The sequence below is a fragment of the Bacillus rossius genome, chromosome 5, assembly GCF_032445375.1.
Source record: "Bacillus rossius redtenbacheri isolate Brsri chromosome 5, Brsri_v3, whole genome shotgun sequence".
NCBI lineage: Eukaryota > Metazoa > Arthropoda > Insecta > Phasmatodea > Bacillidae > Bacillus > Bacillus rossius.
This window is the reverse complement of record NC_086333.1, coordinates 18,150,413-18,165,162: the sequence shown is the minus strand read 5'-3', so window position 1 is coordinate 18,165,162 and position 14,750 is coordinate 18,150,413.

Here is a 14,750-nt window from a genome sequence, read left to right as displayed (position 1 = left end):
CTGCGCGGGATTGGTGCTGAAGTGGTCTGAGCCATGAAGTGTGGTAGCCCAGCTCGGGCCGACTGCGTACTTGGTGCGCTGTCCCAATGGGCCGAAGGTGAATTTTCACTGGGATGACTTCCACCTAGCCGACCCACCTGACGACCAGCCATACATCGCACTGACATACTCATTCCCAAACATGCCTGCACATGGACACCCGACCAGGGACATACAGACATAGAGGGGACCACACCCCAGGGCAGCAAACCGAGCACTTGCCCACCCAGTACCAAAAACTAAGTTAGCACAAGGACTCAAGTTTCTGCTACAGACGAGCCATGTGAAGGAACCATCACCGAGCTCGAGCAGCTCATGAACAGACTGTATCCCGAAGACAACATCCCCGAGCCCGATGAGGGCCCGTGTTTCGACCGGGGCATCTCGAATGCCCTGATCATCGACAAGGGACCGAAAATTACCAATGTTTCGGAGGGCAACGAACTGGGTACTACAGTCGCCGGAACTGAGCTGTTGGGGTTTCCCCTCAATGACCCCACTGAACAATAAGGCAGCTACAGCAGAGGATGTGAACTCGGGGAAACCGGTAGCAGTGCCAGCCCCATGCCCCGTCACACCTGGCATCCACCTTTTCATCGGTGAGGACACGATTATCCAGGGGGATATACCACACAGTTTCTCAGTGAGGAAAGGGACAAGGATCGGGTGCAGCCTGTCGCTATTAACATGGGCCGAGAGGAATAGAGTTCCAACCCACCTAGGTCCCCGATGGTGGTGCGCCGATCCTCACGTTACCGTGAAGCCCCAGGTTACCTGCGAGAATATAAGTGGGTGGGCCAAGTCCCAATTAGAGGCACACTGGGGAACCATACCTGTCTGATATTGGGCCTCGTTGCTGTGTGTTACATCTCCTGCCAACCTTCGCCAAAAATAGTGCTTAAACAATAACTTACATAATACATAATTACATATTTATATATAAGTAATACAGTTAACCTAACCAACAATTCACTTGAGTTGGTATTCGCCTTATTTCCCAGAACCAGTTTTTGTGAAAATTTACACTAAAACATTGTGATTTGGCATACATAATATTTGAAAACACTGGGTAACGTGAACATTTAAACAAAGCTAAGGTGATAGAAAAAAAAGACAATATTATTAACACTGTGTCCTAACATCATACCACCTGCAGATGCAATGTGCATCAACCCCTTTAGTGCCCACTAAGGATAGTGTGACATACAAGCGTGTTAGCCACTTAAGGGCATTCTTTTTTGTAAACATCTGTGTTTCCCCTTATGGCCTTGGACCTAACTTAATTCGTAGTTATGCTTGATCACACGATCTTAATTTTAAATCCATCTTAAATATATCCACAGAGTGCTTCACAGCAAACACTGACAGTCTCCAACTTGACTAGTAATTGTAAATCTAATGTGTACGTAATATTTAATCATGCCAAAAACCAGGACGGACAATCGTCACATGGGGAACCACATCTTTGGTTTTTCGATTATTTAATTAAGGTAATTATAGTAATTTCCTACCTATTGTGCCAGCCAACTCCAGTAGAAAACAGCGCGTGACTGTTGCTAGGTCCATCTCAAGTAATGTAAAGTGCCACATGTTTATTTTTAACTGACATATATATCATGTAACTATTAACCTATAATTTTTCTTACTCATATAGTGTATTTGTATCTATGCAGCTACAAACTTTACTGAGTAACGCAAGTGCATAACTTGAATTACAGAATTTTCTTCTTGTGTTTATTCCATGTAACGAATCATTGAACATGACAATTGAATACAAGATCACTGTTGGTCTTTCGGTGCAATGCCTCCACCGTGTACCGCTGCCAGCCCAAACAGCAATAAACAAAAATAAAACCAAGTGTTACCAAATGTGTCTATAATTCTGAGAGCCTTTTCAGCTTAAGCTTAGTCAACTGAAAAATTACATTATTTTGAGCTAAGCATGCGTTTGTCAGAGGACACAATTTTTTTTTTTTTTAGATATTAAGAGGGGTTAGAGTTGCCGTCGTCCGGGGTCTCGGGCTCGAGTCCCGGTGAGGCTCCTAGTGGGAAAAGGCGGTTCTTGATCTGTGTTGTCCGGGTGGGCGCCAGACTAGCTCGTTTCTAGTCGTGAATTTGGGGTCGTGGATGTATGTGCCCCTGCGTGGCCCACTAGGGCCGGCGGCGGTGTTGCGTGAGATGATTTTAAATAAGAGACGTGGAGTTGAGGTGGTGGTGTCGTACCTTTTATTCAGAGGAGCGAGTCGTACACAATACAACACTCTACAGAGGTCCCCGGGGGGTTGTTACTTGTTATTCCGTGGCGCCGTATTGTTTGTGTTCCGCGTTACGTGGCCTCGGATGCTGTTATGTCTCAGACGTCTCACTGGGTACGCAGGTAACGTAATTTCGTAACACAAAGGCGGGACACAAAATACGCTGAATTAAGGGGGCGCGTACAGGTTACGTGGCACTCGTTACTCGGGTAACGTAAGTTAGCAATACAAAATACGGGATACAAAAATACACTGAATTAAGGGGGTGCGCACAAGTTACGTGGCACTCGTTACTCGGGTAACGTAAGTTAGCAATACAAAACACGGGATACAAAAATACACTGGATTAAGGGGGCGCGCACAAGTTACGTGGCACTCGTTACTCGGGTAACGTAAGTTAGCAGTACAAAATACGGGATACACAAATACACTGAATTAAGGGGGCGGGCGATTGGAGACGGCCAATCCCGTATGCAAATGTCTCGGCGCGGGTGTTGTGCCCACTGTGGTGAAACACGCACCGCAATTAAGTTTGTCCAAGTTCCCTTGCGGGTTTGTGGTCAGCGCCGTGCGCGTGACCTTAAATAAAGTTCTGTACGTTGCGGGAGACGGCCCGTGCCGTATGCTGAAGAGCAGCCCCGTTGACCAAGTGTGGTGCGGGGTGTCCTTAAGTTGATGCGGCCGGATTAGGTCCTGGACCGAAAAAAGGGACCGGGTACTCACGGAGAGGTTAAGTAATAAAGGGGGTTTTGTTAATTAGTGACTATATTTACCGGACGTTACTTTCAATGTAGACAAAGGATGTTGCCTCTCCGTGGGACGTAGGTCCGCCCCGGTCCATGAGCTGCGCTGAACTGCCGAACTGGCATGGCGTCCGAGGGAGGCTCGGCCTCTCTCGCGCCAGGCGTGACCTCATTACGCTAGACTCCAAGCGGGTGTGTCTGGAAGAGATTTTACTGTCGCTAAAATCCTAATTTAATGTTTCAGGAGGAATGGGTACGGTTCTTCTCTTGTCTACTCAGGTTTCCGCGGTTTTGCCTTTAATTGCTGTTCGGCTCGCCTGACTCGGGTGGGCCATGGCCAGGGGTGTGTTCCGTTAGCGGGAGCGTATACTGGCGGGTGCAGGTCGGGCTCTGGGGTGGTCGTCGGCCAGACGACGTCAGAGTAAAGCTAAATCCCAGTTTGTGGGGTTGCACCCATTGTCCCACGGCCGCCATATTGGAAAAAGAGGTTAAAAAGGTTATTATGGTTTATCTGCCAAACTAATAAATCGATGAACGCCGGCTGCATGCACGAAAAAGAGTCCTGTAACGCACATTGTCCCACTATGGATGTCTCACTACGGATGTGTCCTGTTATGCTCATTGTACACATGCGTGGCATCTCTCTTCCACTCGATTGGAACAACCATCGATTTGACTTTTCAATCACATTTTCGTCGTTTGAATTATTTTTATTATGTAATTTAACGATCGTCCACCGATTTTCAGCACAATCGGTACAGTTTTTTATAAGTAATGTTGAATATTCAAATACGTTTTTAACAAACAATGGTGTTTTACAGTTACACATAATAGTTCAAATTACACCCGGGATCTTTTGCACAATGTTTTAAATAATATTGAAACACATTCTAAATAAGTTTGGTGTATTTGGGATGCGTATTTGTTATAAAATCGTGTTATAAAAACGAAATAATATTATTCCCCTACGGTGCTTTCCTCTACGGTGACGGACGCGAACCGAACGATTCACGCTATCTACCCGCGTCCGCGGCAACCAGGCACTCGTTAATACATATTTTCCTTTGTTTATCGCGAGGGGCGTTATTATTAATGAATTATATATAAAATTTCCTGCCCGGGGCCAAAATTGCATATCATTTTGAGCACTGGAAGACATGAAATCGTAAAATATTCTCGAAGAATTTTAATCTCGATCCCAGCGCACCACTTACTAATACTTATTTTATTAAATGCAAGGGCATTTTTATTATTTCTAAGTATAATTTCACTTCGTCGTTAAATGTGTAATTGCAAAAAAGAGTAAAACATTCTCGACGATCTTGAAGTTAAATAGCAAACATGTATAAAAGTTATAGTTAAAAATATCTCTTTGTTAAAGTAATAAACATATTTGAATTAACGTGTGCAAATAAAAGTAAATTTATCAATTAAATCATAGATTTCATTTCACTCCATCTTTGTATCCATAACAAAAAGTGATAATTCAATAAAAATGATTCAATTTTATTCATTAAGTATGCAATCATTTCATCAATGTTTTGTTATGATGTCACATCTTTTTGTTGGTTGTAAACTTATATCACTCATATGGAAAATTGAATATTGTATTTTTTTTACAAGTTTCCTTAACATGTTTACATAAACTGTTATCAAATGCCTGAGAAGCTTAGAAAAAAATTATTCACACGTATTAAAGTCATATCTAATTGGTAAAAAAGGGAAACATAATAAATTTCATGAGATCGTTTGTGAGTTTTCAAATATGGCCTCGTGGCCATGCGGTTAGCATCGCTGACTACCATTCCAAGCAGTGACGGTTAGGCTGCACACGAACCCTACGCCTGGCACTGCCATGGCTCTCTACATTCCACCAGCCACCCCATTTCCAACGTAGGACCTCAACTGCCTCCGCCACCTCGACTCACGTGTCATCCTGGCGGTAACTTCAATGCCAGTCACACCTCCTGGGGCTGCCTCAGAAGTAACTATAGAGGTATTGCCCTCCCCAATTACCTGATGGGAACCCCTCTCCCCCTCCATGCCCCTGACACATTTTCATACCATGCCCACTCCCACACCGGCAGCCCCAGTGTCCTAGACCTGGTGATAGGCACAGGCCTTCCCAGAGTCAGTGATTTAACAGTCTGCACCGATCTGACATCCGATCACTACCCCATCATGGGGACAATATACACCAAAGTCACCCCCATGACCACCAAACTCATCTTTAATTACAAACTAGCTGACTGGAAAATGTACCGATCAGCTAGATCTGCACTGTAAAGCCCGCACAAAGGAAGAACGTGATAAACATATTTACACTTTGCTAAAACCATCATCACCGCGGCCTCATTGCACATTCCCACAGTCAAACCACACCCTCTTGGTGTCCCCTTCCCAGATAACATAAAAACACTCATATCATCCCGCAACAAGGCTCGGAGCCGATGGCAAAGTACCTGCCTGCAGCTGGACAGGGATGCCTACAATGCACTGTTCCGACAGTGCAGAGTGGCTGTCGTTGAATGGCTGTCGGCAAACGAAGTCAAGCAACTCCAACACTGTCACTTGCGAATGGCTCGGTGTGGCGCTTTGCTCGTGGTCTCCGCTCTGCAAGGTGACGGCACGGCGGAGTGGCAGACTGACACGGCTGAGTGCCTGGCAGACCACTTCGCAAACTCAATCACCCCAGCACCCATACCACCCCACCTGTCAAAGCTCCCCACACACTACCATCCTCCTCAACAACCCCTGCCTGGTTCCCTCAAACTAACCACACCCAGGCAGGTGAGGAAGGAGATTGACCGCCTAAGAACTCGTGCTGCCCCTGGCCCAGATGAAGTAACCCCACGCCTTTTCAAATCCATTTTACACAAAGCACCCATTTATCTCACCAACATCATTAACAGCATCCTCATCACAGGTCACTACCCACATTAATGTAATAAGGCCACTGTAGCACCCATATTCAAGGGGAATGGCACCACCTGCCGGCCAGCATCGTACCGCCCCATATCTCTATTATCTGTCACCTCTAAGGTAGCGGAACACATAGTCCTGGTCAGGTTGGAGGCGGAAGTAGCTCGCCTACAACCACTGCCAGAATTCCAGTTTGGATTCAGATGCAAACTGTCAACGCAGCATGCCCTGGCTCACATCACCGACGAAACCACCTTCAACTTCACCCAAAGGACCCATACCGGCATGGTGTTGCTAGACCTGAGTCGTGCATTCGATACTGTCCATCACCAAGCTTGCCTTTCTGGGATTCAACCCTGCCCTTCATTTCATCCTCCACTCTTTCCTAGAAGCCCGTACTTTCCGCGTCCGGGTAGAAGGGTCCATCTCATCAAGCAGAATCATTACGGCAGGAGTCCCACAAGTGTCTATGCTTTCACCTCTATTATTCTCCCTTTACACCCATGGCATTCCTACCACCCCCCCCCCCCCCCCCCCCCCGAATGCACGATTGTCATGTACGCGGACGATACCGCGCTGATGGTAACACATCACGATTCCGTTCAAATCAAAGCCAGGCTGACCTCGGCCATCCGCACAGTTACATATTATTTTACATCCTGGGTCATACTCCCAAACCCCTCCAAAACTGAAGCCATCTTATTTACCAGACGATACCCCCGTCTACCCCCAGCACTGTTTGTGGGAGGTGCTGTGATCAAATGGAGCGATTCAGTGAAATACCTCGGTGTTACCTTGGATCGCAAACTGCGCTTCTCACCGCACTTCTTGTGTGCCACTGCTCGGGCCTACCGCGCATATAATTCGCTCTCCTCCATTCTCAGCCCCTACCAGAAAACTACCAATCCAAAGGTTACAGATCGAATCCCCGCCGCCGCTATACTTTCTTTTTTGTACTTGTAAAAAAAATATGGTGCACGCGATGCTACAAAAGTAATAAACATATTTGAATTAATGAATACAAATAAAAGAAAAATTTATCAATTAAATTGTAGATATAATTTCACTCCTTTGTATCCATACAAAATAGTGATAAAATAAAAAAGATTCAATTTTATTCATAAAAGTATGCTGAGGTAGATTTTATCATAGAAAAATTAAAAAATATTACTTCCTCAAAGAATAACATATTTTTAACGAACAATGGTGTTTTACAGTTACACATAATAATTCTGATTACACCTGGGATCTTTGCACAATGTTTTAAAAAATATATTGTAACACATTGTCGTAGTCCCGGATATCACCCCCGTGATGCGGGTTGCGTCGTATTATCAGGGAGGGTTCAGGCCTCGTTGCGGGGGAAATTAACACTATCCGAGCTACAATGATGTTTCGATAGTTTGACCACAAGTATTTATTGAGCCCTTCTCGTAATCTAGGTACATGGGCAATCCACGGCACAACACCCGTCCCTCCGCGGAGTGAGGCTTGGCTGCACGTGTTTGGGGGTGGGCAGGCGCCAAGTGCGGACTGCACCCCCTGGTTCCGTGTGCGCTTGATGAACTGTCTCTGCCCCTTCCCTATGATAGCGAGAAACCAGTTAAGTTGGAACGCTGTCCCCGGCGACGTAAAGTCCGTCCCGTTGCAGCACGCACGTGTCCGCCGATGCGTGAAATGTCCCGCCTCAAGGAAACAAGAAAATACTTATACACAATTAAATTATTTACAATGGCGACCGACAGCGTAACACACGTGATCGTGAGATTCCCGATCCCCCGGACCCAATCTCACCAGTCGTGGCTCTTGTCTCACTGCGACACTCGTCTCCGTACGACCGCCTCGCTTAGCCGCCAGATGACTACTACATCGTTGCCCGGTGACTCCCGTCCCTTGACACGTCTGTCCTGTCCGGCCGCCAGACTCCCACTCCCTCTCCTGCCGCGCGTCTGCCTCTCCACCCGACCTCCCCGCTCCTCGACACATGCAGCGCTCGGAGAGATTCCGGATGTTGGCCTCGGCTTCGTCGCCCGGTGACAGCAATTAAAATAAATGTCACATAATATTTAGAAAGACATATAACAATAATGAAATTACAAAAATTACAGAAAAATAATACATAAAATAATACATGACCCATTATTACATATAAAAGTACGTTTTTAATATACAAATTAAAGAGTCACACTGCACGGGCAGGAGGGGTTCAGGAGTTGGCGCAGCATAATGGACTTTATAAGCAGGGGAGACACTTGAGTCGACGTCAACATTATAAATAAGATTGGTGTATTTGGGATGTGTATTTATTATAAAATCGTATTATAAAAACGAAATAATATTATTCCCCTACCGTGCTGCTAACTACGGAGACAGACGCGAACCGAATGAAACGCGATATCCAGGGCCGTAACTAGGGGGGGAGGGGGGGTCAAGTGGGGCATACGCCCCAGGCGCAAAGCTGTGGGGGCGCCGAAATCGCTTGCATTGTAATTCCTACTACAACTAGTAACTGGTAAAATGTTTTTAATGGAAGTTACAGTAGCACAGAAACTGTTACATGTAGGTATGGAATATGCTTAAGTAGCACCATTTTTCCGTGGGAGGGCCCCCCGACCCCACCCCCCGCTTTATTGGTGTGCTTTGTGCAAAAAAGAGGGGGATGGATGGGCGCATGAATCCATTCATGCCCCGGGTGCCAGAGACTCTAGTTGCGGCCCTGGCAGGGTTGAATCCCAGAAAGGCAAGCTTGAGGATTAGGGCTTGGTGATGGACAGTATCGAATGCACGACTCAGGTCTAGCAACACCATGCCGGTATGGGTCCTTTGGGTGAAGTTGAAGGTGGTTTCGTCGGTGATGTGAGCCAGGGCATGCTGCATTGACAGTTTGCATCTGAATCCAAACTGGAATTCTGGCAGTGGTTGTAGGCGAGCTATGTCCGCCTCCAACCTGGCCAGGACTATGCGTTCTGCTACCTTAGAGGTGACAGATAATAGAGATATGGGGCAGTACGATGCTGGCCGGCAGGTGGCGCCCTTCCCCTTGAATATGGGTGAAACCGTGGCCTCATTCCATGACCTGTGATGAGGATGCTGTTAATGATGTTGGTGAGATAAATGAGTGCTTTGTGTGAAATGGATTTGAGAAGGCGTGGGGTTACTTCATCTGGGCCAGGGGCAGCACGAGTTTTTAGGCGGTCAATCTCCTTCCTCACCTGCCTGGGTGAGGTTAGTTTCAGGGAACCAGGCAGGGGTTGTTGAGGAGGATGGTAGTGTGTGGGGAGCTTTGACAGGTGGGGTGGTATGGGTGCTGGGGTGAATGAGTTTGCGAAGTGGTCTGCCAGGCACTCAGCTCTGTCAGTCTGCCACTCTGCCATGCCGTCACCTTGCAGAGCGGAGACCACGAGCAAAGCACCACACCGAGCCATTCGCAAGTGACAGTGTTGGAGCTTCTTGACTTCGTTTGCCGAAAGGCATTCAACGACAGCCACTCTGCACTGTCGGAACAGTGCATTGTAGGCATCCCTGTCCAGCTGCAGGCAGGTACGTTGCCATCGGCTCCGAGCCTTGTTGCGGGATGATATGAGTGTATTTATGTTATCTGGGAAGGGGACACCAAGAGGGTGTGGTTTGACTGTGGGAATGTGCAATGAGGCCGCGGTGATGATGGTTTTAGCAAAGTGAAAAATATGTTTATCACGTTCTTCCTTTGTGCGGGCTTTACATTGCAGATCTAGCTGATCGGTACATTTTCCAGTCAGCTAGTTTGTAATTAAAGATGAGTTTGGTGGTCATGGGGGTGACTTTGGTGTATATTGTCCCCATGATGGGGTAGTGATCGGATGTCAGATCGGTGCAGACTGTTAAATCACTGACTCTGGGAAGGCCTGTGCCTATCACCAGGTCTAGGACACTGGGGCTGCCGGTGTGGGAGTGGGCATGGTATGAAAATGTGTCAGGGGCATGGAGGGGGAGAGGGGTTCCCATCAGGTAATTGGGGAGGGCAATACCTCTATAGTTACTTCTGAGGCAGCCCCAGGAGGTGTGACTGGCATTGAAGTTACCGCCAGGATGACACGTGAGTCGAGGTGGCGGAGGCAGTTGAGGTCCTACGTTGGAAATGGGGTGGGTGGTGGAATGTAGAGAGCCATGGCAGTGCCAGGCGTAGGGTTCGTGTGCAGCCTAACCGCCACTGCTTGGAATGGTAGTCAGCGATGCTAACCGCATGGCCACGAGGCCATATTTGAAAACTCACAAACGATCTCATGAAATTTATTATGTTTCCCTTTTTTATCAATTAGATATGACTTTAATACGTGTGAATAATTTTTTTCTAAGCTTCTCAGGCTTTTGATAACAGTTTATGTAAACATGTTAAGGAAACTTGTAAAAAAAAATACAATCTTCAATTTTCCATATGAGTGATATAAGTTTACAACCAACAAAAAGATGTGACATCATAACAAAACATTGATGAAATGATTGCATACTTAATGAATAAAATTGAATCATTTTTATTGAATTATCACTTTTTGTTATGGATACAAAGATGGAGTGAAATGAAATCTATGATTCAATTGATAAATTTACTTTTATTTGCACACGTTAATTCAAATATGTTTATTACTTTAACAAAGAGATATTTTTAACTATAACTTTTATACATGTTTGCTATTTAACTTCAAGATCGTCGAGAATGTTTTACTCTTTTTTGCAATTACACATTTAACGACGAAGTGAAATTATACTTAGAAATAATAAAAATGCCCTTGCATTTAATAAAATAAGTATTAGTAAGTGGTGCGCTGGGATCGAGATTAAAATTCTTCGAGAATATTTTACGATTTCATGTCTTCCAGTGCTCAAAATGATATGCAATTGTGGCCCCGGGCAGGAAATTTTATATATAATTCATTATGACGTCGTCTGGCCGACGACCACCCCAGAGCCCGACCTGCACCCGCCAGTATACGCTCCCGCTAACGGAACACACCCCTGGCCATGGCCCACCCGAGTCAGGCGACCCGAACAGCAATCAAAGACAAAGCCGCGGAAACCTGAGTAGACAAGAGAAGAACCGTACCCATTCCTCCTAAAAACATTAAATTAGGATTTTAGCGACAATAAAATCTCTTCCAGACACACCCGTTTGGAGTCTAGCGTAATGAGGTCACGCCTGGCGCGAGAGAGGCCGAGCCTCCCTCGGACGCCATGCCAGTTCGGCAGTTCAGCGCAGCTCACGGACCGGGGCGGACCTACGTCCCACGGAGAGGCAACATCCTTTGTCTACATCGAAAGTAACGTCCGGTAAATATAGTCACTAATTAACAGAACCCCTTTTATTACTTAACCTCTCCGTGAGTACCCGGTCCCTTTTTTCGGTCCAGGACCTAATCCGGCCGCATCAATTTAAAGACACCCCGCACCACACTTGGTCAGCGGGGCTGCTCTTCAGTATACGGCACGGGCCGCCTCCCGCAACTTACAGAACTTTATTTAAGGTCACGCGCACGGCGCTGACCACAAACCCGCAAGGGAACTTGGACAAACTTAATTGCGGTGCGTGTTTTACCACAGTGGGCACAACACCCGCGCCGAGACATTTGCATACGGGATTGGCCGTCTCCAATCGTCCACCCCCTTAATTCAGTGTATTTTTGTATCCCGTATTTTGTATTGCTAACTTACGTTACCCGAGTAACGAGTGCCACGTAACTTGTGCGCGCCCCCTTAATTCAGTGTATTTTTGTGTCCCGTACTTTGTATTGCTAACTTACGTTACCCGAGTAACGAGTGCCACGTAATTTGTGCGCGCCCCCTTAATTCAGTGTATTTTTGTGTCCCGTACTTTGTATTGCTAACTTACGTTACCCGAGTAACGAGTGCAACGTAACTTGTGCGCACCCCCTTAATTCAGTGTATTTTGTGTCCCGCCTTTGTGTTACGAAATTACGTTACCTGTGTAACCAGTGAGACGTATGAGACGTAACAGCGTCCGAGGCCACGTAACGCGGAACACAAACCATACGGCGCCACGGAATAACGAGTAAACCCCCCCCGGGGACCTCTGTAGAGTGTTGTATTGTGTACGACTCGTTCCTATGAATAAAAGGTACGACACCACCACCTCAACTCCACGCCTCTTATTTAAAATCATCTCACGCAACACCGCCGCCGGCCCTAGAGGGCAACGCAGGGGCACATACATCCACGACCCCCAAACTCACGACTAGAACCGAGCTAGTCTGGCGCCCACCCGGACAATACGTAGCAAGAACCGCCTTTTCCCACTAGGAGCCACACCGGGACTCGAGCCCGAGACCCCGGACGACGGCAATTAATAATAACGCCCCTCGCGATAAACAAAGGAAAATATGTATTAACGAGTGCCTGGTTGCCGCGGACGCGGGTAGATAGCGTGAATCGTTCGGTTCGCGTCCGTCACCGTAGAGGAAAGCACCGTAGGGGAATAATATTATTTCGTTTTTATAACACGATTTTATAACAAATACGCATCCCAAATACACCAAACTTATTTAGAATGTGTTTCAATATTATTTAAAACATTGTGCAAAAGATCCCGGGTGTAATTTGAACTATTATGTGTAACTGTAAAACACCATTGTTTGTTAAAAACGTATTTGAATATTCAACATTACTTATAAAAAACTGTACCGATTGTGCTGAAAATCGGTGGACGATCGTTAAATTACATAATAAAAATAATTCAAACGACGAAAATGTGATTGAAAAGTCAAATCGATGGTTGTTCCAATCGAGTGGAAGAGAGATGCCACGCATGTGTACAATGAGCATAACAGGACACATCCGTAGTGAGACATCCATAGTGGGACAATGTGCGTTACGGGACACTTTTTCGTGCGTGCAGCCGGCGTTCATCGATTTATTAGTTTGGCAGATAAACCATAATAACATTTTTAACCTCTTTTTCCAATATGGCGGCCGTGGGACAATGGTGGTACCTGACGTGGTAACTCACTCGCGACCATAGCACGTCCCAGGATATGACGCGTTAGAAAGTCTGGCTTCAAATTAGGCACAATGCCGCCCCGCGTGGGTAATGTTCAAGTCCTCCGGATGAAGTGATAATGGCTTGAAGCGCAGGCACCTCGGCGGGCTGCCCAAAACACTAAGATTTACGTAGCACACGAAAATGAGTCGTAGTGGAGCCACACTTTTTTTTTGACGGACCGTACGACACGTCATACGGCCGAGTTAGGGCCGACCGTGGAGCTGATGATAGTAGATTTAGAAATATTACCTATGGAAGTTACATGCTGGTTCAGGCGCGAAAAGTTGGAGGCTCCACGTGCGCGGGCCTGCCGGCCCTGGTGAGTGCTGGAAGGCTACTGACGATTCTCCCTGGCAACCCGGCCAGGGAGGGGAGGAAAATCCGCGGGAAGCTACGGAGTGCGGGAAGATGATGCCAGCCAGTTTTGTGAATGAAAAGAGTTTACAACTTCATTAATTATTAAGAAATATTTGACATATTAAAAGTGTTAGTTCGTGTTTGTTATTTAAATTGCATATGCACTGAATTCCCTTTTGCGTTTTGCCACACCCGGCCGGGCACTTCGTGTGCCCAGCCGGCCGTGACTTACATCACGCCGTTTGAGGCACTGCTCCCCCCTGCACTATGCTACATGCGCGGGCGTGTTCGTAGCACTGGCACTGATTCAGGTGTTGAAGACACATTACGACCTGTGCTCTCAGAGGGAGCACCGATGGCGGCATCAAGCTGATGTCTTGAATGCTCACTTCTGCACTTTGTCATCGAGCAGATATGACTTTCCATATATAGAGTCCAGCCACACGTTATATTTTAAAGGAACTTTTTTTGCTTTGTCATCAGTAAGCTGATTTATTATATTCTGCCTGATACTACCAAGGAAAATAAAAATTTCATTGGCACCAAATGCTCAATCGGCTCGAAATGCTGAATCAGCTCCAAATGCTCCAACAGCTCTAAAGCTCCGAAATCTCCAAAGCTCCAACAGCTCCAAAGCTCCAACAGCTCCAAATGCTTCAAAGCTCTTACAGCTCCAAAGCTCCAACAGCTCCAAAGCTCCAACAGTGCCAAAGCTCCAAAAGCTCCAGAGCTCCAACAGCATCAAAGCTCCAACAGCACCAAAGCTGCAACAGCTTCAAAAGTTCAAAATGCTCCAAAGCTCCAACAGCTCCAAAGCTCCAACAGCTCCAAATCTCCAACAGCAACAAATGCTCCAAAGCTCCAACTGCTCCAAAGCTCCAAATGCTTCAACAGCTCCAAAGCTCCAAAGTTTAATAGTCATTGGCTCCATCAGTCTATGACTCCAACAGTCTTTTGGCTCCAAATCTCCAACATCTTCAAAGCACCAACTGCTCCAAAGCTCCCAAGATCCAACAGCTCTAAAGCTCCAAAGCTCCAACAACTCAACAGCTCAAACAGCTCCAAAGCTCCTAAGTTTAATAGTCATTGGCTCCATCAGTCTATGACTTCAACAAACTTTTGGATCCAAACAAAACTGCAATTGCTCAAAGAGCTCCAAATTTCCAATTGTTCCAAGTGCTCCAATTTCTCAAAGTGCTCCATCTGCTCCATCTTCATTTGGCTCCAACTAATTCAATTACTTTTTTTTATCGAACTTGATATGATTACTCGCATGACTGTCTACATTTTGGCTGTCAGTGGTGACGATTTTTACAGCTTTAATTTGAAAGTTTTATTTAGAAATCAGATTTAGAGAAATGATAGATTTCATTTTGAAAACAAATATTAATTTGTCTTCAAGTT